The sequence below is a fragment of the Hylobates moloch genome, unplaced genomic scaffold (assembly GCF_009828535.3).
Source record: "Hylobates moloch isolate HMO894 unplaced genomic scaffold, HMol_V3 SCAFFOLD_2, whole genome shotgun sequence".
Taxonomy (NCBI): Eukaryota; Metazoa; Chordata; class Mammalia; order Primates; family Hylobatidae; genus Hylobates; species Hylobates moloch.
In genome coordinates, this window is record NW_026652277.1 from 129257528 (window position 1) to 129282547 (window position 25020).

At 35.7% G+C, this 25020-nt stretch overlaps 1 protein-coding gene across 5 annotated transcripts in view; it reads right to left on the reverse strand.

Moving 5' to 3' along the window:
- REV3L (REV3 like, DNA directed polymerase zeta catalytic subunit) overlaps positions 1-25020 on the reverse strand; it is a 186639-nt gene that overhangs the window by 156851 nt on the left and 4768 nt on the right. Inside the window, exons 1-2 of one of the 5 annotated variants that reach the window (XM_058435485.1) lie at positions 18493-19123; positions 6733-6818 (exon numbers count right to left, since the gene is read on the reverse strand). The exons of 3 other annotated variants lie outside the window; for them this stretch is intronic. The gene's annotated coding sequence lies outside the window, so the exon portion shown is untranslated. Of the gene's footprint in view, positions 1-6732; positions 6819-18492; positions 19124-25020 lie in introns of those variants that run through there. One more of the 5 variants, XM_032156806.2, reaches the window with a different exon arrangement.

Here is a 25020-nt window from a genome sequence, read left to right on the forward strand (position 1 = left end):
TTTTACCACTATATACTGCTTAGTAGCAGGTGACAACCACTTTAGTTATTAATTTTAGTTAATATTTATATTATCACAAGAATATTTCCTTTAAATATGTGATATTTTAAAGTTATGTGCTATGGCTGGGTGCGGTGGCTCACGTCTATAATCCCAGCACTTTGGGAGGCTGAGGCGGGTAGATCACTTGAGGTCAGGAGTTCGAGACCAGCCTGGCCAGCAAGGTGAAACCCCATCTCTACTAAAAATACAAAAAAATTAGCCAGGCGTGGTGGCGCATGCCTGTAGTCTCAGCTACCTGGGAGGCTGAGGCAAGAGAATGGCTTGAACCTGGGAGGCAGAGGTTGCAGTGTGCTAAGATCATGCCATTGCACTCCAGCCTGGGCTACAGGGCAAGACTCAGTCTCAAAAAACTAAAAAATAAAAAAATTAAAGTTATGTGCTATGTTTCCTCCCTTACTTTATAAATTGAGTTGGTTTCTTAGACAATATCCCATGGGCTTACACACAATTTAATTTCAAACTTTTTTTTTTAAATAATAGAGACAGGGTCTCACTATGTTGTCCAGGCGCGTCTCTAACACCCAGCCTGAAGCAATCCTCCTGCCTTAGCTTCCTGAAGTGCAGGGATTACAGGCTTGAGCTACTGTGCTGGACCCAATTTCAAACATTTAAAAAAATCAAGTACTACCATGTCAAAAGAAAACAATTTAACAATAAAACAAAACAATGTTAGGAACTACAGAAAACAAAGCTGAGTAAACAGGCCAAGGTCCTTACCTTCATGAATTTTGTCTTTTTTTTAAATGTGGTAAAATATACGTAAAATTTACCATTTTAACCCTTTTTGGGTATACAATTCAGTGGCATTAAGTACATTCACATTATTGTGTAACCATCACCATTATCCATCTCCAGAACTTTCCCATCATCCCAAACAAACTCTGTACCCATTAAATAATAATAAATCCCCATTCCTCCTCCACCCCACCCTCGGTAAACACTATTCTATTGTTTGTTCTCTATAAATTTGACTATTGTAGGTATCTCATATAAGTGGAATCATGTATTTGTCCTTCCTTCCTGAGTTTTTTTTCTAATTTTTTTTGAGACGGAGTTTCGCTCTTGTTGCCCAGGCTGGAATGCAATGGCACGATCTCAGCTCACCACACTTCCACCTCCCAGGTTCAAGCGATTCTCCTGCCTCAGCCTCCCAAGTAGCTGGGATTACAGGCATGTACCACCATACCTGGCTAATTTTGTATTTTTAGTAGAGACGGGGTTTCTCCATGTTGGTCACACTGGTCTCAAACTCCCAACCTCAGGTGATCCACCCACCTCAGCCTCCCAAAGTGTTGAGATTACAGGCGTGAGCCACCGCGCCCGGCTGTTTTTTCCAATTTTTAATGCATGTGTAGGCAGTAAGCACTAAGGACACAAAGACTGGCAGCATACTGAATCTGCCCTCATGAAACGCACACTCTTAAGAGGCAAGTCAGACATGTTAAAAACAAACAAAAAATCTTTCAAGTTAATGTGATAACTGCTTTAACAGGGATACAAAGTACAATGGTGGCACAAAGGACTGATATGACTAAGGGAAGTCGGGAGAGGCTTCACAGTGTAGATGATGTCTCAGGGCAGTCTTGAAGTGTGAAGAATTCACCAGTAGAAAAGGCCATTCCATCCAGAGGAATGGCATTCAGTCATTTCATAAGGGATGACACCACACCAGACACTGAACACCTAGGACAGCCAAGGTACCTGCTTTCATTAAGCTAACAGCACATGCAAAGTCATGAGGTATATACATTTGAGCAACAGCAAGCAGTTCAGACTGAAAAGCAAAGTGCTTGAGGAAGAAGCAGAAGATGACGCTGAAAAGGTAGGCAGGTGCTCGATCATGAAAAAACTTTATATTGTCTGGAGTTTTATTTTAGATTATAGGCCAGGGCTATAATCTAAAATATATAAGGGCTGAATTTGAAAACAGGTAAAGTTAGAGACAAACTGAGAGGTTATTATGATGATCCATGCAAAAATAATGACACCTAAATTAAAGCAGTAACCATGGAAATGGACAGAGAATGGACTTGAAAGTCCACAATCTACATGTAAGTGATTGTCACCTGTTTATGATTAAATAAGAAGAAATAATTTCTCTTCTTCAGTAAATATCTACCAAAGCCCCATAATGTATTAAAAATTATTGAGAAAAACATATTAGGATAAAAGAACACAATGCCATTTTCACTTTTCTTTCATATATGTGTGGGTGTGTGGAATCAGGGCTCCAATTACAATCCTGTGCCACATAACAATGTTTCAGTCAAGATGGAATGCACATGCAATGGTGGTTCCTTAAGATTATAACAGAGCATCATATCGAAACCTCATATATGGCACTTGATATTGACACTGCAGATCAAGTAGGGGAAATGGCTGATATTCAGTAATGGTGCTGGGACATTTAGTTTTCTAATGTAATATACAAATATATTTTTATTTATATGTATTTTTTCTAGGTTTGTGTAGTATACTCCATGATGTTCACACAATGACAAAATCGCCTACCAATGCATTTCTCAGAACATATCCCTGTCGTTAAGCAACACACAACTATACCTTTAAGTAATTTTAGAGTCAGTCTTCCTTTCTACCAGAGGAAAAACAATTCCTTGTTCCTGTTCTACAACTGCAAAAGGAGTGCCAGAAAGAGTTAACAGTTGTCAACAGAAGCTTGACCCTCTGTTCTCAAGTACGTGCTGGGGATGTAGTGGGAATTTAACACACTAAACAAGAAACTGTCCATAATCCAGTTTACTTCAATTTTAAAGAAAAAATCTGTATATAAATACTGAGGCTTTCTGCCAAAAAAGCAAATGCTTCATGGATTTGGCTCCTTGTCTTTTCTTGTGGCTGTTCTCCAATATCAACTTGGAGATGTCCCCATCTCAAAATCTGCCAGCTACTGAAACATGGGTCAAACAAAACACTTTCCTCTCTGTAGAGTATAATGTACCATGACAATGAATCCTATTAGGTAAAGCAGAGATCACATTTAAAAATGCATATAATAACTAGTTGCCCCAAAACAATCTTTTCTCAGATAGTAATACTCATTCCACAATATTAAACTTCAGATTTCAAATATAAGGTTTTCTATGATTAAACTTTTAGACACTGGAATCAGACATACCCAAAGAATCTTTGGTAAATCTGACACACCTGAATTGATGTAAATTTAATAGAAGCGTATCTTGCTTTCCTTTGCAGGTAATATTCATTTCACTTGACTACCATATAATTTTAAGAGGAAACCAGAATAACTCTCATTCATCACTTTTAGTAGTTCAAAAAGTCTGAATCTACTCAAAAAAATCTCTACACTTTGATATTTCCAAGTTTTAAGTTTGTTTTGTTTATACTAATTCAGTTTATTACCTTTTAGTGGTCTTAAATATTTTATGCATTACAAAAATCTTTCTTTAAAAGGCATCCAATTTATACTTCCAAACCACTTTCTTAACATAAACTCAAGTTAACACACTCCAGAAAAAAAAAAATTATTGTTAATTCCTTAATTGTATTGTACCTCAAGTCTATTTAATTCTACATAGTTATAGGAGAGAAAAATAAAAACATCTAGGTCTAGCTACTTGATAATAGGTAATACTCTTTATTCCAAATTAAATATATAACAGTATAATAACGAGCATAATTCAGAAGACAATCAAATGACATTCAAGTGATCTAACAGAAAAATAAGAAAATATTTTGATATAGAAAACTAAAAACATAGCTTAGTTCATAAGTCATTAGAGTTATTACATTACATTTTATCTTCACAACAATAGCCACAACCCCAGGCTATTATCTCATGGTCCCTAAATCTAAGCACATTGCTTTTAGTTGGGAAAAAGATTATCATAAACTTATATTTTACTAATAATCTGAAAGATCTCAAGAAGCCTGTGTCTCTAAAATATAGCTTCATCTTTTGAAATAATTGATGCTTCAGGAACAGCAACAATAACCGTTATCATCAAGGTAATCTCCCTGAAAAATCTCATCACGTTAGAAAAAAAAAACAAGTATTAAAAAAACAAAAATGAAAGCAGAACAAAGCATACAAGAGCAATGAGACAATTATTAAATGGCCCATATACCTGCAATTGAAATCACAGAAAGAGAAGAAGAGAGAACAGGTCAAATGAAATACATGAAGAGATAATGGCTAAGAATTTTCCAAATTAAATAAAAGATGCTAAACCACAGAACCAAAAAACTCAGAGAAGACCAAACAAACCAACAAAACAGACACATCACATTCAAAATAAAGATACATCATAGAGAAATTCTTAAAGACAGCCAAAAGAAAAATAAATTAAATGAACAAAGGACACTAAATGCAAAGAATCAAAGACAAATGACAAAAATATGTAATAGATGCAAAAAATCTCAACAAAATACCAGCAAACCAAATCCATCAGCACATCTAAAACTTAATTCACCATAATCAAGTAGACTTTATTCCTGGGATGCAAGGTTGGTTCAACATATGCAAATCAATCATTGTGATTCACCACATAAACAGAATTAAAAAGAAAAACGATATAACCATCTCAATAGAAGCAGAAAAAGCTTTTGATAAAATCCAACATCCCTTCATGATAAAACCCCTCAATAAACTAAGTATCAAAGGAATATATCTAAGAGCCATTTATGACACACCCACAGTCAACATGATACTGGATGGGCAAAGCCTAGAAACATTCTCCTTGAGAAATGGAAGAAGACAATGATGCTCACTTTCATCACTCTTACTCAACATAGTAATGGAAGTCCTAGCCAGAGTAAACATGCAAGAAAAAGAAATAAAAGGTATCCAAATAGGAAAAGAAGAAGTCAAACTATCTTTCTTTGCTAATGGTATAATTCTATACCAGAAAGCTCTAAAGACTCCGCCAAAAGGCTCCTTGAACTGATAAACAACTTCAGTCAAGTTTTAGGATACAAAAATCAATGTAAAAAATCAGTAGCATTTCTACATAACAATAACCTTCAGGCTAAGAGCCAAATCAAGAACACAATTCCATTTACAAGAGCCACACAAAAAAGAAAATACCTAGGAATACATCTAGTGAAAGTAGTGAAAGATGTCTACAAGAACTACAAAACACTGCTTAAAGAATCAGAAATGACACACACAAATGGAAACATATTTCATGCTCATGGATTGGAAGAATCAGTATCATTAAAATGACTATACTGCCCAAAGTAATTTGCAGATTCAGCATTATTCCTATCAAATTACCAATATCATTTTTCACAGAATCAGAAAAAACTGTTCTAAAATTCATATGGAACCAAAAAAGAGCCCAAACAGCTAAAGCAATCCTAACCAAAAAGAAAAAACCCGGAGGCATCACATTACTCAACTTCAAACTACACTACAAAGCTACAGTAACCAAAACAGCATGGTACTGGTACAAAAAGGATAAATGGACCAATAAAACAGAATAGAGAACCCAGAAATAAAGCCACACACCTACAACCATCTGATGTTCAACAAAGCTGACAAAAATAAGCAATGAGGAAAAACTCCCTATTCAATATATGGTGCTGGGATAACTGGCTAGCCATATGCAGAAGAATGAAACTGGACTCTTACCTATCACCATATACAAAAATTAACTCAAGATGGATTAAAAACATAACTGTAAGACCTAAAACTACAAAAATCCTAGAAGAAAACCTAGGAAATACTTTTCTCGACATCAGCCCTGTCGAAGAATTTATGGCTAAGTGCTCAAAAACAATTGCAACAAAACCAAAAACTGACAAGTAGGACCTAAGAGCTTCTATACAGCAAGAGAAACTATTAACAGAGTAAACAGATAATCTACAGAATGGAAGAAAAAATTCATAAACTATGACAAAGGCCTAATATCCAGAATTTATAAGGAACTTAAATCAACAAGTAAAAAACAAATAATCCCATTAAAATGTAAGCAAAGGACATGAACAGACACTTCTCAAAAGAAGACATACAAGTGGCCAAAAAACATATTGAAAAAATGCTCATCACTAATCATCAGAGAAATGCAAATCAAAACCACAATTGAAATACTGTCTCATACCAGTCAGAATAGCTTTTGTTAAAAAGTCAATAAATAACAGATCTCAGTGGGGCTGTTGAGAAAAGGGAACACTTTTACACTATTGGTGGGAACGTAACTTAGTTCAGCCACTGTGGAGAGCAGCTTGGAGATTTCTAAAAGAACACAAAATAGAACTACTATTTAACCTAGCAATCCCATTACTGGGTATATACCCAAAGAAAAATATATCATTCTACCAAAAAGACACATGCACCCATGTGTTCACCACAGCACTATTCACAACAGCAAAGACATGGAATCAACACAGGTGTCCATCAACAGTAAATGAGATAAAGAAAATGTGGTACGTATACACCATGGAATACTACACAGCCACAGAAAGAACAAAATCATGTCCTTTGCAACAACACGGATGCAGTTGGGGGCCATTATCCTAAGCAAACTAATGGAGAAACAGAAAACCAAATACCACATGTTCTCACTTACAAGTGGCAGCCAAACAGTGAGTACATATGGACATTAAGATGGGAACAAATAGACACTGGAGAATACAAGATGGGAGAGGGAGGCAAGGATGGAAAAACTACCTATTGAGTACTCTGCTCACTTCCTAGGTGGCGGGTTCAATCGTACTTCAAACCTCAGCATTATGCAATATAGCTTTGTAACAAACCTGCAAGGTACACCCGGAATCTAAAATAAAAGCGGAAAAAGAAAAAAAATTTAATTCAAATAAAAATATATATGTAAAAGCCATATAACAAACAGTACAGTGACATCTTTTAAGTACTGAAAGAACAAAAAGGCAATCCAGAATTCTATATTCAGCAAGAATATTTTAGAAAAATAAAGTCTTTTTGAGAGAAAAAAAATAATTTATTATTAGCAGACTTGGCCTATAAGAAATGTTAAAAGTTCTTCAGGTAGACAGAATGATACCAGACAGAAAACTTGGATCTATACAAAGACATGAACAACAGTATAAACGGTATAAATGAAAGTAAATACAAAACTTCATATTTTTCTTATTTGCAATTGCTCTAAAAGATAACTGTCTCTAAAGCAAAAATGCAGTCATGTACTGCATAATGATATTTAATCGACAAGGGGCCACATATATAATGGTGGTCCCATAAGATTATAATGAAGCTGAAAAATTCCTATCACCTAGGGACATCCTAGTTGTACTAACATTGTAATACAATGAGTTACTCATGTGTTTGTGGTGAAGCTGGTGTAAACAAACCTACGCTGCCAGTTGTATAAAAGTATAGCATATACAATTATGTTAAGTACATAATACTTGATCATGGTAACAGTTACTAGCTTATGTATTTATTATATACTTTATCATTATTTTAGAATGTACTCCTACTTACATAAAAAGGAAAGTTAACTGTAAAACAGCCTCAGGTAAGTCCTTCAGGAGATATTACAGAAGAAGGAATTGTTATCATAGGAGATGGCAGTTCCATGTGTGTAATTTTCCCTGAAGACCTTCCAGACAAGATGTGGAAGTGGAAGACAGTGATATTTATAGCTTGACTCTCTGTGGGCCTAGGGCTAATGTATTTGTGTCTTAGTTTTTAACAAAAGTTTTAAAAGTAAAAATTAAAAATTTTTAAATAGAAAAAAGCTTACAGAATGAGGACATACTTTTGTACAGCTGTACAATGTATTCATTTTAAGCTAAGTTACTATGAGTCAAAAAGTTTAAAAAACTAAGAAGTTAATAAAGTAAAAGTTACAGTAAGCTAATTTATTATTGAAGACATTTTTTAAAAATAGATTTATTATAACCTACATGAACAGTTCAATAAAATCTATAGCAATATACTGTAAAGTCTTAGAGCAGTAATGTATTGTATGTTGATTGCATATATATGTAAGTAAAATGTATGACAACAAAAACACAAAAGATGAAGAGGAGAAATGGGAGTATAGAACTATAAGGTCCTACTAATACTACATATAAAGCTATGTATTATTGTATCAAGAAAACTGTGATTAATTACAAATATATAGCAAACCCTAGGGCAACCACTAAGCAAATTTCAGAAAGAGATATAAATAAATAAGCAAACAGCGGAGAGAAATGGAATTTTTTTTTTTTAAATCCAAGTAATCCAAAAGAAAAAAAGAACAGATAGACTAACATAAACCAGATAGCACGGTGGTAGATTTTAATCCAACCATATTACCAATGTCGATAAATATAAACAATCTAAACACACTAAATAAAAGAGACATGTCAAAATGAAAGACAGAGATTATCAGACTGGATAAACAAGTAAGCCCATCTATATGCTGCCTATAAGAAACCCATATTAAGTGTAAAGATACAGATAGGTTAAAAGTGAAAGTAAAACAAAAAACAAAAACAGAAAAAATATGTCGGGAGACAATTCTCCATGGGTCTCTGTTGAGGTAGTTGCCTTTGAACCTGCTTCTCAGTATCTGGCCTGCAACCATCTCCCCAGTTACTCCTTATTAATAAGTGATAAAATGGAGAGATGGAAATCTCATGTCTATTGCTAGCATCTATGAAATTCGTGGCAAACTTCAGTTTTTGACATGATATACCATGTAAATACCAATCAAAAGAAAGCTGAAGTGGTTATATTAATACAAGGCAAAGAAGATTTCAGAACAAGGAATATTACCAGAGATAAAGAGGCTGTTCCGCCAGAAAGGCATACCAATCTGAAATACATATGGATCTAACAAACTTTCAAAATACATGAAGCAAAAACTGATAGAACTGGAAAGAGAAATAGATTAATCTATTAAGTTGGAGACTTCAACACATCTCTCAGTATTTTATAGAACGAGTAGGCTACAAACATATGGAAAAACTCAATCTCTCACTAGTGATGAAAAATGTACAAACCCACAATGAGATGTTTTAAATTAATTCCTAATTTAAAACTTAAGTCTCACAATCCTAAATATTGGTGAAGATGTGGAACATCAGAAACTCACACTTCTGGTGGGAGTATAGGTTGGTATGATCACTTTGGAAAACAATTTGGCATTACTTAGTAGAGATGTGCTCATATTTATAATTTAAAATTCTTATGACGAATAGTAAATATAGATTCACTCAGCAAATATTAAAAACAAAATAAATAAAGCCACAGAATGTAAGTACAACACCCCGTTAGGCCTAACTAGACACCGAGACTCACATAACCCAAACAGGTTGGTTATACTTAACATGTCAGGCAGGAGTCCTCACTGCAATTCGGGGGCTAGTCTCTTTGGCCCTCTCAGGTGGCAGATCAAGTGTAAGAGAATGAGAGCATAAGGTCCTTGCAGTAGCTACTCTAGCTTACAGGTACCAAATAGCAACCAATATCTCCAGTCTCCTAGGCATAGCTTCCTGAGCTTCAGCAACAGATTTGCTTAGTTGCAAGAGTTATCAAACTCAGGGAAGTCCAAAGCTGTTAACGGTGTAACTACCAGTATTTACAATTCATTCACAGTCCTCCTCTGGTCCTTACGCAATTTCGTAATCATGAGTCATTATTACCATAAGCAATTGTGCTTGGTTATACAACCGATATTCTACCTTATCAAGCTTCCAAGTGAACAAAGCTAGGAAGTTAACCCAAGGCCCAAACTGTCCGAAGAGAAGAAAGGTTAATGTTACAACAAATAAAGAGATGCAATTTAGAATGGCACTAAGCTAAACAACTATTAATATATTTCACTGAATCCAAGATGCTAGTGATTATGACATCATTAATTTTTGTTCTAAGAAAAGTGCTGTTAAGTAAATATGGTCCACTACTGATTGTAAGACATATCCCAATTACTGAGATGCACAAGGAGGGAAAATATACTTCTCAGAATTGATGAAATACAGAATAATCCTTCTCCCAATTTTTCACTAAAATATTTAAGACATACAGTAAATTTTCACTTAACTTTGTCGATAGGTTCTTGGAAACCTAAACTTTAAGAAAAACTTTGTAGCAGATCTCCAAATGACATTTTGTTCAACTTCATTTTATTATAACAATGAGAAAAAAATGGTTTCATTATATGTCATTTCACTTAAAGTCACAATTTCCAAGAACCTGTCATGGACATTAAGCGAGGACTTACTGTATAACTCTATTCTCTACCTTGGGGACACGGTCTGCTCCAACAGAAACCAGTCCCCTATTAAAAATTTTCTAAGACATCTAAGGTCATACTCTCTCACTTAATACCTCTGTTCATCTACTCTAAAAACAACCAATATCAACATAATTGACGCAGCATAGCTGTCTTAATCCTGGCATGTTAAATAGCATCCAAAATCTAAATAAATGAATTAGCTCCCATCACTGATTAAATCACTAAAAGTCCTAAGGGCCTTTAACAACCTGGAGGCTTTCATGCAACGTTCTGGTAAAATAAATAAATAAATAAATAACAAATTTAAAAACAAAACAAAACACTGTTTCAGGTTATCCATAAATATGTTAGTTCCCATATACCAGAGAACCGTGCAATGAGAAAAGCGGAAAAAACCTTAAACCTCAATCCAGTAGAGGTACACTAAATGAATGTTTTCATCTAAGTGGGTCGTATACGATCATTAGTTCTTTATGCTAGGGAAGGCAATTCTATCTTTTTATAAGCAGAAAATAAAGATGATTAAAGTGAACTTGCCATACCCTACCTACTGGCAAACACTAAGCCTGGAAAAATAGCCCTTGTTCATAGACAGATATGTATGGAATGGGACCTAAACAAACATTCAGCAGCATAGACAAAACATCTTCTTAAAAATGCCAAAGGAAAGAATCTGTGATAATTTACATTTAGAAACAGAAAAAATGTGAAAAGTATATGCTGTGTGTTCTCAATAACATACATAGAGGAAGAAATAAAAAGACAGACTTATATGCAGTCTAAGATATAAATGGAACTCTTAGGAAATAAGAAAAAAGAAATGAATAGAAACAACAATAAAAAAAACTACATTTTGGTACATACGCTTTTTAAAATGAGTTCTGTTATCAATGTTTTCCAAAAAGGAAAACATGGCCAGGCATGGTGGCTCACGCCTGTAACCCTTGCACTTTAGGAGGCCTAGACAGGTGGACTGCCTGAGCTCAGGAGTTCAAGACCAGCCTGGGCAACACAGTGAAACCCCATCTCTACTAAAATACAAAAAACTAGCTGGACATGGCAGCATGTGCCTATAGCCCCAGCTACTCGGGAGGCTGAGGCAGAAGAATTGCTTGAACCCGGGAGGCAGAGGTTGCTGTGAGCCATGATCACACCACTGCACTCCAGCCCGGGTGACACAGCAAGACTCGGTCTTGAAAAAAAAAAAGGAAAACAAATAAAACGGTCTATGCTGCAAAAGCCACACACTAAAGGAAAGGGTAAAATAAAGTTATTTTTATTTATTTGGTTTTTTTTTTTTTTTGAGATGGAGTTTCTCTTGTTGAGCTAGAGTGCAATGGCGCGATCTCAGCTCACTGCAACCTCTGCCTCCCGGTTTCAAGTGATTCTCCTGCCTCAGCCCCCTAAGTAGCCAGGATTACAGGCATGCACCATCACGTCCAGCTAATTTTTGCACTTTTAGTAGAGACGGGATTTTGCCATGTTGGCCAGGCTGGTCTCAAACTCTTGACCTCAGGTGATCCACCTGCCTCAGCCTCCCAAAGTGCTGTGATTACAGGCATGAGCCACGGCACCCAGCCAAGTTATTGTAAAAATATAAAATTACAAGAGTAAAAAGCAAAATCCAACCTCAATTATAGCAAATTTTGTTGGCTGAGCGCAGTGGCTCACACCTATAATCCTAGCACTTTGGGAGGCTGAGGCAGGCGGATCACTTGAGGTCAGGAGTTCGAAACAAGCCAGACCGACATGGTGAAACCCCATCTCTTCTAAAAATTCAAAATTAGCTGGACGTGTGGTACGCGAATGTAATCTCAGTCACTCGGGAGGCTAAGGCAGGAGAATTGCTTGAACCAAGGAGGCGGAGGTTGCAGTGAGCTGAGATCGCGCCAGAGCACTCTGGCCTGGGCAACGGAGCGAGACTCTGTCTCAAACACAAAAACCAAAAAAAAAAAACAAAAAAAACAAAAAAAAACCTTTGTTTAAAATCTCCCTGTTAAAATATCTTCAGATGGGTTTAAAACTGAAGTGACATAAAAGGATTAAAAATAGTGATGAAAAATGATTTACACAATATATCACAGAAATAGTCAAACTGAAAGGAAATACGAATAATAATTTTGACACAGGACAAAAAGATTTTAAGAAGAAATGAATTAGTCTTTTTATATTGCTAAAAAGATCTCTACAGTGCTACTCAAATGCCATCTATGAACTAGCTGTTTGCTACAGCTATGCAACAAGACAACTACAAAGCTCAAAACTTAGCATTTAGAAACTCTTACAGCAGTCTGACAGGGAAATTCTATACCTGTTAAATAAAATAATTTTTAAAAATGGAGGTTGTATTACTATTTTGTCAGTTATTCTCATTTCATTTATTTCATTTTTCTAGTAATTCATTTTTAATGTATTTTAAAGAAGTATCAGGGGAAAAAAACCTGATTCTTCACCACAAATAATTTGAAAAGCACTGTGATAAAAGACTTATCAGTCATGAAGCTGGGATGTGCCAAACAACACATCAAAATATACAAATTTAAAACAATTACAGATGCAAGGCAAAAATGAAGGACAAATGTTTATTTGGGAAGCAAACCCATTCCATGACACATTAGATTTTTTTTTTAAAAAAAAGCACATAGAGGAATTTTAAAATGTCATGTTTTCTCTAAGAAGTCACTGATTACAAATGTCCTATCAGTTTAATATCAGCTTTTCAGGAGGGAAAATTACTGTATTAAATGTACATATTGTGAGACACATTACAACCTCGGAAATGTTAAAATTGGGCCAGGCGAGGTGGCTCGTGCCTGTAATCCCAGCACTTTGAGGGGCTGAGATGGGCAGATCACCTGAAGTCAGGAGTTCAAGACCAGCCTGGCCAACATGGCGAAACCCCGTCTCTATGAAACATACAAAAATTAGACAGTTATGGTGTGGTGGCACATGCCTGTAATCCCAGCTACTTGGGAGGCTGAAGCACGAAAATCGCTTGAACCCAGGAGATGGAGGTTGCAGTGAGCCGAGATCACACCACAGCACTCTAGCCTGGGCGACACAGTGAGACTCCATCTCAAAAAATAAAATAAAATTAGAAAAAAGAAATTTTAAACTGTTTAAAAAGCATTAACCAAGAAAATAACAGTAAGTCAGTAATTTGGTATTAAATGAAAAACTTCCTTTCAATTTTCAGTGAAACATGTATAAAGATGTTAATAACAAAGCAGACGCTAAAGAATACATCAATAACTTTGAAAAACTAAAAACTATATAAGGCATGGTAAAAACTGGCTTTCTGCCATGCCCCACCAATCACTTACGGATTCCTATTTGTTTTTGATGCGGCTGGGTAAAATTATGTAAGAAGAAAGGGTTTGACAACTTTAAAATGTTTAAAATTACATTAAATTACTCAAAACATGATAATCTGTCCAGCCTCGCAGTTTTCTAATACCTTTTTATACAAAAGTCAAGGGAAAAGGTCAAAGTACTTCATGTCAGATGTGGCACAGGAGGTCACAGATGTCTCTGCCACCTTCTTCCTGGCTTCCCACAATCTCAGAAAAAATCTAGGATATTATTTGGGCAGTAGGTAGCATTACTGCATTCTCAAAAAAGTCTACATTCTGTGTGTTTTTCTTTTAAGTGGTTCACTGCTAATGGCTAGCCTAATCTAGCCATCCTAACATACCCATGTGGTTGATTAGGCTAAGGTTGGCTGAACAGATTGAAAATTATATAGCTGGCGCTCCATATCCATGGGTTCCACATCTGTGGATTCAACCAACCACGGATCAAAAATACTCAGGGAAAGAGTTGCATCTGTACTGAACGCGTACAAACTTTTTTCCTTGTTATTATTACCTTAAATAATACAGTATCACAGCTATTACATAGCATTTACAATGTATTAGGTGTAAGTGATAATTTGAAGTACTATATAGGAGAATATGCTTAGGTTATTTTATGCAAATACTACACCATTTTATATAAGGGATTTGAGCATCTATGGATTTTTATATCCTCGGGGATTCCTGCAACAAATCCCCCACAGATACTAAGGGATGGACACTGAGGGAAGACTGTACGTAAGAGTAGAGCATTGCTAGAAGCACTACCATCATCTATGCATGTTTTATACACATCACACACACAAACACACACACACACAATGAAATTAACAAGACTCAAAGCAACATTATTAACGATTTCTTCTAAGTGACACAGAGTATTTTCCATCTATACTATACAATCTCATCATCTAAAAACAGCCTTCCAGAGACTATGATCCTTGGACTGCCCGGTCAAAAGGACTGATGTCATAATAAAACCAAACGTAGAAGAGGAAAAAATAAATCAAAGACAGGATCCTTTTGAAGTTTTTCATTTTAACTATCAAGAGTTTTAAAAAGTTCTCTACAAAAGATTTGATAATGCCAGGATCTTTTCCTTCCATTCCCATGCCTAATACTTGAACTTAACTTCATCTAAATGTGATTTAAAAGCCTAATTCAGATATAAAGATTATTTATGAAATGAAAAAAGATACTACTTAAATAAAAAGTAATCTACCATAAGACCTAACGGAGGAAAACATTTGGAACTCAATTTACAGATGGAGATGAACTTTACTAATATATGAAGGCTCTTTGGAATCAGTAAGGAAAAGACCAAGAGTCTCAACAGGAAAATGGGTAAAAGATAAACAGTACGCTGATAAGGAAATACCATTAAGTGCCTCTCAAGCATATGAAAAAACACTCAATCTCACTCATAACAAAAGGAATGCAAATTAAAACTACACTGAGATCCATTTTATGTCTATTAGATTGGCAATGATCAAAACATTTGAGAACATAATCTTGATGAAGACATGGAAAAAGTCTCCTATTGCTGGTGGGAGTACAGATCAAAACAACCTCTGTATTAGTTTTTCTCATTTGAAGAAATCCTTGTAAGATGTTTAAAAATGTAGCATGTAAGATATATTTAGCCTGGTGTGGGCTGTTGGTCATTCTCAAAAAATTGTTAAAGTTTTCTACTTTTATAGAATTCTGTTCACATAATGAAGCAGACAGGTAGGCCACTTTTAAAAACTTGGATGACTGGTCGGGCCTAGTGGCTCATGTGTATAATCTCAGCACTTTGGGAGGCTGAGGCGGGCGAATCATTTGAGGTCAGGAGTTCGAAACCAGCCTGGCCAAAATGGTGAAACCCTGTCTCTACTAAAAATACAAAAAATTAGCTGGGTGGGGTGGTGCATGCCTGTAATCCCAGCTACTCAGGAGGCTGAGGTGGGAGAATAGCTTGAACCCAGGAGGTGGAGGTGGCAGTGAGCCAAGATCACACCATTGCACTCCAGCCTGGGCCAACAGAGCGAGACTCCATCTCAAACAACAACAACAAAAAAACAAAATAAAACAAACTTGGATGATTAACACAGTAGTCCTGCTCCATCTGCTGCTCACCTCTTGATATCTTATTATGCACTTAATGGGTACTCAATAAGTATTTGTTGAGTTGAATGAAACTAAGAATAATGCTGACGGATGACAAAAATGGAATAAAAACGAGTAAGAACAATGAATTAACTAAATTTATCTGAACTGTTGAATAAATTGCTTACATAAACACCACTTCAAGAAAGGAGCAATGCCACACTGGCGCATGCTTCCTGAAAAATGAGTTAGCCAGCAACAGTTGGATAATAGATTGTTGCAGTAATGGCCCCCGAATTAGCCCCACTGGGTTAGGAAACCCCTCCCATACCAACTCTGGAATTGGCCATGTTGATCTGCTTTGGCCTATGGACAACAGAAAATATACGAGGCTTGCTGTCACTAGTTACTTCTGTAAATCCTACTACTCCCTCCAGGTGAAAGAGCCACGCCTAGCCTGTGGGAGACACATGGCCCCCATCACCCAAGCAAACAACCAGTAGGGATTATCCAGACATAGCTATCCTAGACCAACCAGCTCCCAGCTGACCCATCGGCTGACTGCAGCCACATCAGCAAGGCCAGACATAAGCTGCAGCAGAATTGCTTAATTGAGCCCAGCCCAGAATTAGGCTAACAAATGCCTACTGTTTCACAGCACTATGTTTTGGGGAGATTTATCATACAGCAAAAGCTGATCCAAGTAGAGAGGGGAATAGGTGGTCAAAGAAGATTTTTCCCTTACCTGTTCTGGTTTTTAAATTTCACAATGAGAATATGTCCACATACTATTTAATGACACTGAACTTATAAAAATTTTATATCAGATTGATATTAAAATCCTACTATCACCCTGTAAACACATATACATTAATTCAGTCCAAATGGGAGCATGAATTTGAGAGGAGACATTAATAATTGCTTCAGAAAAAAAAATGGGTTAAGAGTACCAGGGTTTACTATCTCTCTCTCTCTCTCTCTCTCACACACACACACACACACACACACAAATGTGAATAAGAATATATTCACGGTCACTGTCACATCTCAATAATGGCTATTATCAAATTCTGGAAGTGTTAGAAGACATCTCAAATTCTGCTTCACTGTTTCTTCTGTTTAAGTGGGTAATGGCCTAATACATGTTTTCTCACTTAATCCTCACATGGTATGAGGTAAACATTATGCTGCATCACTTTAGGCAAAGTTAATTAAAGTCTATGCCTCATTTCCTCAACTGTAAAATGGGGATAACAGTCCTATTTTATAGAACTGTTGTGAAGACTAAATCGCTTAGAACAGGGCGCACAGTCCTTAATAAACGGTTTACCACCTCATTTAGTAAAATGATGTAAAATTAAGGTCTTTTAACTACGATAACATGGCTTCTATTTTCAAAACACTAAGCATTATTAACTAAGGTGTGAGACATCATAATTAATTTGGATATCTTTCTAGTGACTTCATTAAAAAATTAAAAGACATGCCGGGGTGTGGTAATGGCTCATGCCTGTAATCCTGGCACTTTGGGAGGCCAAGGTGAGCAGATCACTTGAGGTCAGGAGTTTGAAACCAGCCTGGCCAACATGGTGAAATTCCATCTCTACTAAAAATACAAAAATTAGCCGGGTGTGGTGGCATGTGGCTGTAATTCCAGCTATTTGGGAGGCTGAGGCAGGAGAATCATTTGAACTCGGGAGGTGGAGGTTGCACGGAGCCAAGATTGCGCCACTACACTCCAGCCTGGGCAACAGAGTGAGACTTTGCCTCAAAACAAATAAATAAATAAAAATAAATAATTAAAAGACAATGTTATTAAACAAAACCTAGGAATGTATGTAGAAAATATATGGTGATGAGAGGTGACGCTGTGGGCAATAATAAATCATTTAGTCCACATTCACAATCCTAAGTAGGTTTAAAATACAAAGGCTTCCATTTTTGTGTGTGTTACAAATTCACAAGAAGAGAGCAGTAAATCCTATTGACATGTCACCTTTACTGTGACATCTAGCATGCATACTTTCAACATGTTCTATCACCTTTTTTTTTAAGGCACTACTGACAGCTTTGGAAAATAAGGTTCTTTTCCGGTCCTGATGGACCACTTATAAAACATAGCCAAATTTTTGAAAAGTGTTTTAAACAGGCAATTACCTAGCCTGTAGATATGTCACTAACCAAATGTAAAAAATCTCATACCACAATGTGCAGATGTTTTAGTTTCTCCTAATGTGAGGAATAAATGCTACAAAAATTCCATTTTTCATTTCAATTCAAACATTTTAAAGAGTACTCAGTATACGAGGTAATGTAGCAGATTCTGGAGATAAGACAGGTAAAGAAAGTAACATTTACGTTACTATGTATGCCAGACATTTGCTGGTTATCTTATTCAATCATAATAATGCTATGCTGTAGAAATTATTAAAACTCACTTTACAGAGGAGGAAATTAAGGCTAACACAAGTATAATAACTTGCTCGGGGTCTCTCAGCCACAGAAGGCAGTGGGGTTGAGAAGTATGAGGTGGGGCCCATGAAGGTAGTGCCACATGACTATTCTTAGAGACAAACACAATATCCATTGTAACAGATCCTTTAACAGCAATGTGGAAGGGGACGAAGACTTGGAAAACCAAGGAGATAATCTTTGAGAATGGGCAAAGGAGTCACAGAAGGCTTTAAAGAGGTTGATATTTAAGTTGTTACTTAAGGATGAGCAGGATTTACCAACTTCAATGCCAAGGCTCACCCCCACCCCCCTCACCCCCAATATATTAACCAAAATAAATTACTTACTTGAAATTGAGAAAAACAATTTTGAGAGAAATCTTCCTCAGATATATTATTCCATAGTTTTAAAACAAATAATATGATGACAGTTTAATTTTTAGGTTGCTTTTATGTGGCTTGTCTTGGGTTTTATTCTGAAATGAAATTTAGATTAGTCATTTTCTTGTTCTGAGAAACTAGGAGTATGCCAACATGTTTTAACTTTACATTTTTCACATATCAACATGTATTCTTATTTACAAAGTCTTTCATTTTACCATCTCAAACAAAACCTAATTTAGTATATAAATTACTTTGAAGTATAAATATATATGCAAAATAATATATTTCTTTTAATTCTTGTTATACTTCCTTGGTAATCGTAATAAATGGAAGAAAAATAGAAATCTTGTGAACTGTTATATATGACATAAGGCATTTTTGAGGTAACACACTTTCTTTTATTATTTGAATTGTTTATATAGTAGTAATGCTCTCTGAACCCAAAGAAGATTAAATAACTGCCCCCAAATAAATTGAGCTCAAATTCTTAGTATTTCCCAAAACTATCATCTAAAAAAATAGAATTGGCCAAAAAAAAAAAAAAAAAACCCACAAAATTTTCCATTGACAATTACTACTTATTTTTCTCAGAATTTACCTTGCTAGGCTTGTATTCAATTTCTGCTACAGAAAACAGTCCAGTTTACCAATGCTAATTAAGCAACAAAGTATTTTTCATTTATAAAATGAAATACTTAAAAACCCACAGAGAACTGGAAGAAACACAAGATCATCTGGAAAACTTAGAAGGAATGACCGAATACACACACACACACCAAACAAAAACACCAAAAAGGTTAAATAGGCTGTCATTAAGAGGGTCTTACTTTCACTTATAACTTGTTTTGGTCTCAAAATCCACATCATGTTTGGACAGTAGACAGAGTTATTTCTAATTGCCTAAGATACTCATTCCTGCCTTATCTGTATTTACATGGAAATTACAAGTTAACACAATTTCACCCAAAGTTCACTGTTCCTTAACTCCCATTATTTCCTCTTATTATCACTATGATGTTAAAATGGCAGCCAGATACCAAAGTGACATACCTCATACCATGGCCCGTTTCTTACTTTATAAGTAAGTTCAAACTATTTCTTTGAAATATCCAGTGCCAATGACAACATCCTCTAAAACCTACTTTAACCCAACCTATTTAGACTTGAATCATTTTTCACTTAGATTATCTTTTTTTTTTTTTTTTCTTAAAGAGATGGGGTCTCGCCATGTTGCCCAGACTTGTCTCAAAATCCTGGGCTCAGGCAATCTTCCTGCCTCTGCCTCCCAAAGTGCTGGGATTATAGGTGCCCGGCCGGCCCTAGATTATCTTTAACTGAGTGAATTCTAATCCAATCAAAAGCAAGATGAGAGAAAATTTAATTACAGCACCAGAGGAACTTGAAAGGTCTCATATATTCCCTCCTCCCTTTTTTGGAAATTGCATACATACAATTTTAGTATCAATTTTTGTTTATGTTTGCCCTAAACTCCTTTTGCTATAATCTTTTGTTTTCTTAAAGATACAGCCCAAATCATCATAAAACGAATCCTACTATAATCTGTTCTAGATTATAGAATATTAATATTATATAAGAAGATTCTAAGCACTATTAGACACAGGGTCTCAAAGATTTCTGAACTACATATGTGCAGTTCTTTTAATAATTTCTCTGAGGTTCTGTATTTTTGTCTTTCAATTATCATCAATGCCTTCCTCCAATATTCTCTCATGTTTCGGGCGGAGAGGGGATCAGTGTGAGGTGATGAGAGCTGAAGAGTCAAGAGTCAAGATCCAAGATCCCCAATTTTCAAATCCAGCCTTACACCAACCAACTGTAGGACACTGGACAAATCCCTGAGCCTGCTATGTAGATTTCAGTTTTCTTTATACAAAATGAGTACATTTGACTAGAATGATGCTTCTCAACCCTTTTAACATTGCAAACAAAACTTGTTAGCAAAAAAAATTTTAGCACACTGGACAACAGAAGGGCATTTGAAGGCATCTACATAGTGCCTGGTGAAAAAAAATTATCATATTTTCTAATTACAGAAGAAAAAATGTAAAGTATTACGGTAGATATTTTTTGACGTATGTAATGCTGAAAATTTTAATATGAATTTCAAAATCAAACTTTTTCACATCAAGAATATTTCAAAATTAAAATCATGCTTTATTTCTGACAAACATACATGCACTATTAGGCAGTCACCTTGCAGAGCATATCAAACGCACGTAGTGAGCAGCATCCAATACAGGTGAATACAGATAGTCAGGCCTGGAGCTGGGCCACCAGGGACACCCTCCCTGCTTCCTTGGCCTCTCATTGTAAGTGGGTTGCACCTTGTTGTAGGTGGCACGTTCCTTCGGCACCGTGAGTACAAACTCCAGGAACAATTCCATGATCCCTTTCCCACAAGAGGCAGCTGTACACTGTGGCTGGCTGCTGAAGTAGATTCCAAGTAGTAAGGCACACCTCATTTAATGCACTTAAAATATCAAAAGGAGCAGTAACTGCTGGTTGTCACTCACCATGCTATCTGTTCACAGGAACCCCAACGCCTTCCTTCAGCCCCTATTCCACTAGGACTACCCTTCTGTGAGCCATGTAACATCAACTGAAAACTTTGAATTAGAAGATCTCTAACAATACCTAAAGTTAAAAAACAGTATTGCAGTAATCATTTGTTTGTAACGACTATTATGGTCTTTTATTTTTTCCTTCTTACCAATTCCTGTAAGCAAAACATAACTTAAAAATATTAACTTTGAATAGTATTACATGCACATGATTTTAAAACACTGAAAAATTACCAAACAGTATACCTAAAAAGTTAGTCCATCTTTGTCCTCTAGGCAACCACTTCTACACACTGGAGGCAATTACTGTCATCAGACTCTCCCGTATCCTCCCATGCATATTATGTTCTACATCTGCCTATATATATATGGATTTTATTATAATAAAGAATTTTATTCTAATACATAGGCATATATAGCATATAAAATATATATTTTAACCACACGAATGGCAGCAAACTGCACATGCAGTCATGCCTCTTGCTTTTTTTCCTCATATCTTAGACATAGCACCACAGCAGAACACATAGTATTCTCTCATTATTTTTAAAGGCTGACTAGTATTCTGTTGAATATATACACCATAATTCACCTGCTTCCCTACTGATATATGTTTAGCTTGTTTCCAATCTTTTGCAATAACAAATAATGCTGCCACAAATATTCTTAGATATTTATTTGACATATATGCAAAATCTCCTAGAGAATAAAATCCTATAATGGAATTACTAGAACAAAATATACCTGTATTTTAATTTTTGAAAACCATTTTCAAACTGCTTTCTATAGAGTATGAATACTTTATAATCCCACCAGCAATGTATGAGGCTGACCATTTTCTCTTCTCACCTTTCCCGATTTATACTATACATAACCTTTGCTCATTTGATAGGTGACAACGAGTATGTTGTAGCTTTAATTTACATCTTTATTATAAATAAAATGGTACATTTTTTCATATGAATTCTCTTTGCTAATTTTTCTACTGGATTATTTTCTAGTTCTTTGTATAAACAGGAACTTAGCCCTTAGTGAAGTATACAAATAAGTTTTACTAGTCTGTTTCTCTTTTAACTTTGTTTGATTTTTTCCCCTATACAGAATTTTATTTTTATGTCCTAAAATCCAACAACCCAGTATGCTATTAAAGGACTTCACCAATCCCGGATTATGTAAAAAATAATTACCCTACCTTTTTTGTTTCTTTGTTTCATATTTAAATCTTTAACTCCTCTCTGGAAGCCAACATTATTTTTCCAGATGACTAACTGGCTATCCCAACACTGTTTATTAAACAATTCTTCTTTTCCCTACTCATAAATGAAGGTGGGATCCATTTTCATATACAAGTTGAATATCCCTTATCTGAAATGCTTGGGACCAGAAGTGTTTCAGATTTTTTCAGATTTTAGAATATTTGCACATACATGAGATATCCTGAGGATGGGACCAAGCCTGAATGTAATTTTATATAATTTTAAATAATGTTACACATGAAACAAAGTTGTTTTGGTTGTTTTTGAGACAGGGACTTGCTCTGTCACCCAGGCTGGAATGCAGTCATACAATCATTGCTCACTGCAGCCTTCACCTCCTGGGCTCAAGCGATCCTCCTGCCTCAGCCTCCCAAGTAGCTGGAACCACAAACGTGTACCACCCTGCCTGGCTAATTTTTGTATTTTTTTGTAGAGATAGAGTCTTTCCATGTTGCCCAGGCTGGTCTTGAACTCCTGGGCTCAAGCAATCCTCCCACCTTAGCCTCCCAAAGTGTTGGGATTACAGACATGAGCCACTGCATCCAGCCTGAAACAAAGTTTTGACTGCGACCCATCACGAGGTCAGGTGTGGAATTTTCTATTTGTGGCATCATGTTGGTGTTCAAAACATTTCAGATTTTGAAAGATTTCAGATTACGGAGTTTTGGATAAGGGATGCTCAACCTATATTAAGTTCTCATATATATATTTGAGTTAATTCTAGTCTTTACTCTGTTTTAGTGCTGTCATGTGCCAAAACCATGTTACTTTTCAAAACATTTTAAAATTAAAACCACTTTACATACAAGTAAGAATAATAAAACCAGAAATTACTGGCTTGCTTTAATATATGAATCATTTTGCAATTTCTAAATAGAATTTATATAATTAAGTTCAATATGATCATCATGCAATCATGTATTTTGGTTGATACATATTTTGGAGACCATTACGAATCTCATGTCTTCTACTACATTTCTGGAACCATATGTAGAAAACCAATTTTTCCCTAATTTTGTATATGGATTTTTTTTAAATTATAAAATCAGTACATGTTCTCTGTAAAAAATCTGAAAATATAAAACATACCTTCCAGAGATAACCAACTTTTATACTTTGGTGTATTTTTTTCCACACTTTTAATAAGTGACTATTCTGTAAACTAATTTTTTCACATAATATAATGACAGCACTTTCCCGTGTTATTACACGTACTTTTAAAACATGTTTTAAACACATCCTCCCAAATGAATATACTCAGTTTATGCAACCATTTGCCAATTGTTGAACATTTAGAGTTGTTCTCTGTGATGATTATCATCTGTTTATTAATCCTTGCAACAAATGAGTTGCAAGAATTAGTAGACGAGTTTCAAGCACTGTGGTAAGCATTAACTCTATAATGGTGAGGAAAAAGAAACACATTATCAGGATTTCTGGAGGTTACAATCTATTTGGAAAAACAGATGTTAATCTCCAACACACATAAAATTACAATGACAGCAAGTGCTATGAGGAGAGTTCATGGTGCTTTGAGAGTCTATGATAGGGAAGGCTTCCCTGAGGAAAGATAAATCGAAGTTTAGGTGAAAGAAAAGTAAAAACATTCTCGGCAGGGGCAACGGCAGGTACAAAGCCCTCACTGTGGGAAGGAGCATGGCAAGAACAAGGGACTGAGATGAGGCCAATAAGGCTGGAACAAAAAGAGTAAATCAAGAACATGGCTCAAGTCATGACTAGACAGAAAGGTAAAGGCCAGACTATGCAAGACCTTGTAAGACAGGCAGATGCCACCATATAAGACACAGAGTTTTGTCCATATCCTGAATGCAATGGAAAGCTACTGAAGCATATCAAACAGTAGGGTGATGTAATCAGGTTTGCATTTTTAAAAGATCCCTCTGATTACAGTGTAGGAAACAGATCAGAAGGGGACAAAGTAGAGTGGGATAAACCAAGATTAGGAGGCTACTGTAGTAAACCTGACCAAAAATGCTAGTAGTTTAGGGTGGTGATGGATTATGAAAAGAAGTAGATGGATTCAAAAGACAACCAGATTTGCCAAAAGATTTATGCTCATAGATTAAAATCCCTAAAACTAGAATTATTGGGTCAAAAAAGAACATTTCAAGGATTCAAATACACATTGTCAAACTGCCCTGCAAAGAGTAGTTGTCTTCATCTGTCAGTTACCTTGTAGCTGTTCCTCTATCTGAAATTTTAAGTTCCTTAAAAATTCCTTTAACATGACTAATCCATATTTCCTTCATGAAGTCTTCCCTGACTCCCCTTTTTGCCTGGATATAGAACATGTCTCCCACTGAATCCTTGCTTTGTCTTATACACATTTCTATAGTCCAGTCACACTGCATTTGACTTACGTTTACATGCCCATCATCTCTACTACATTGTGAGCTTTTGGAGGGTGAAGCTGTTCTTAAGGCACTTAAAGCTAAAACAACTTGCTACTCACGGCTTCAAATACCTACTTTAAAAAAAATGACCAATTTGTTTGTGATGAGTCATTACATCTCCATAGTGTTCCTGAAAATCTCTCCAATAATTGTAATCAAATAGGTGTTATATGATCTTAAAATATTTTTAAATAGCTTAGTAAAAAACAGACTATGAACAAAACAGATTCTATTAGAGAA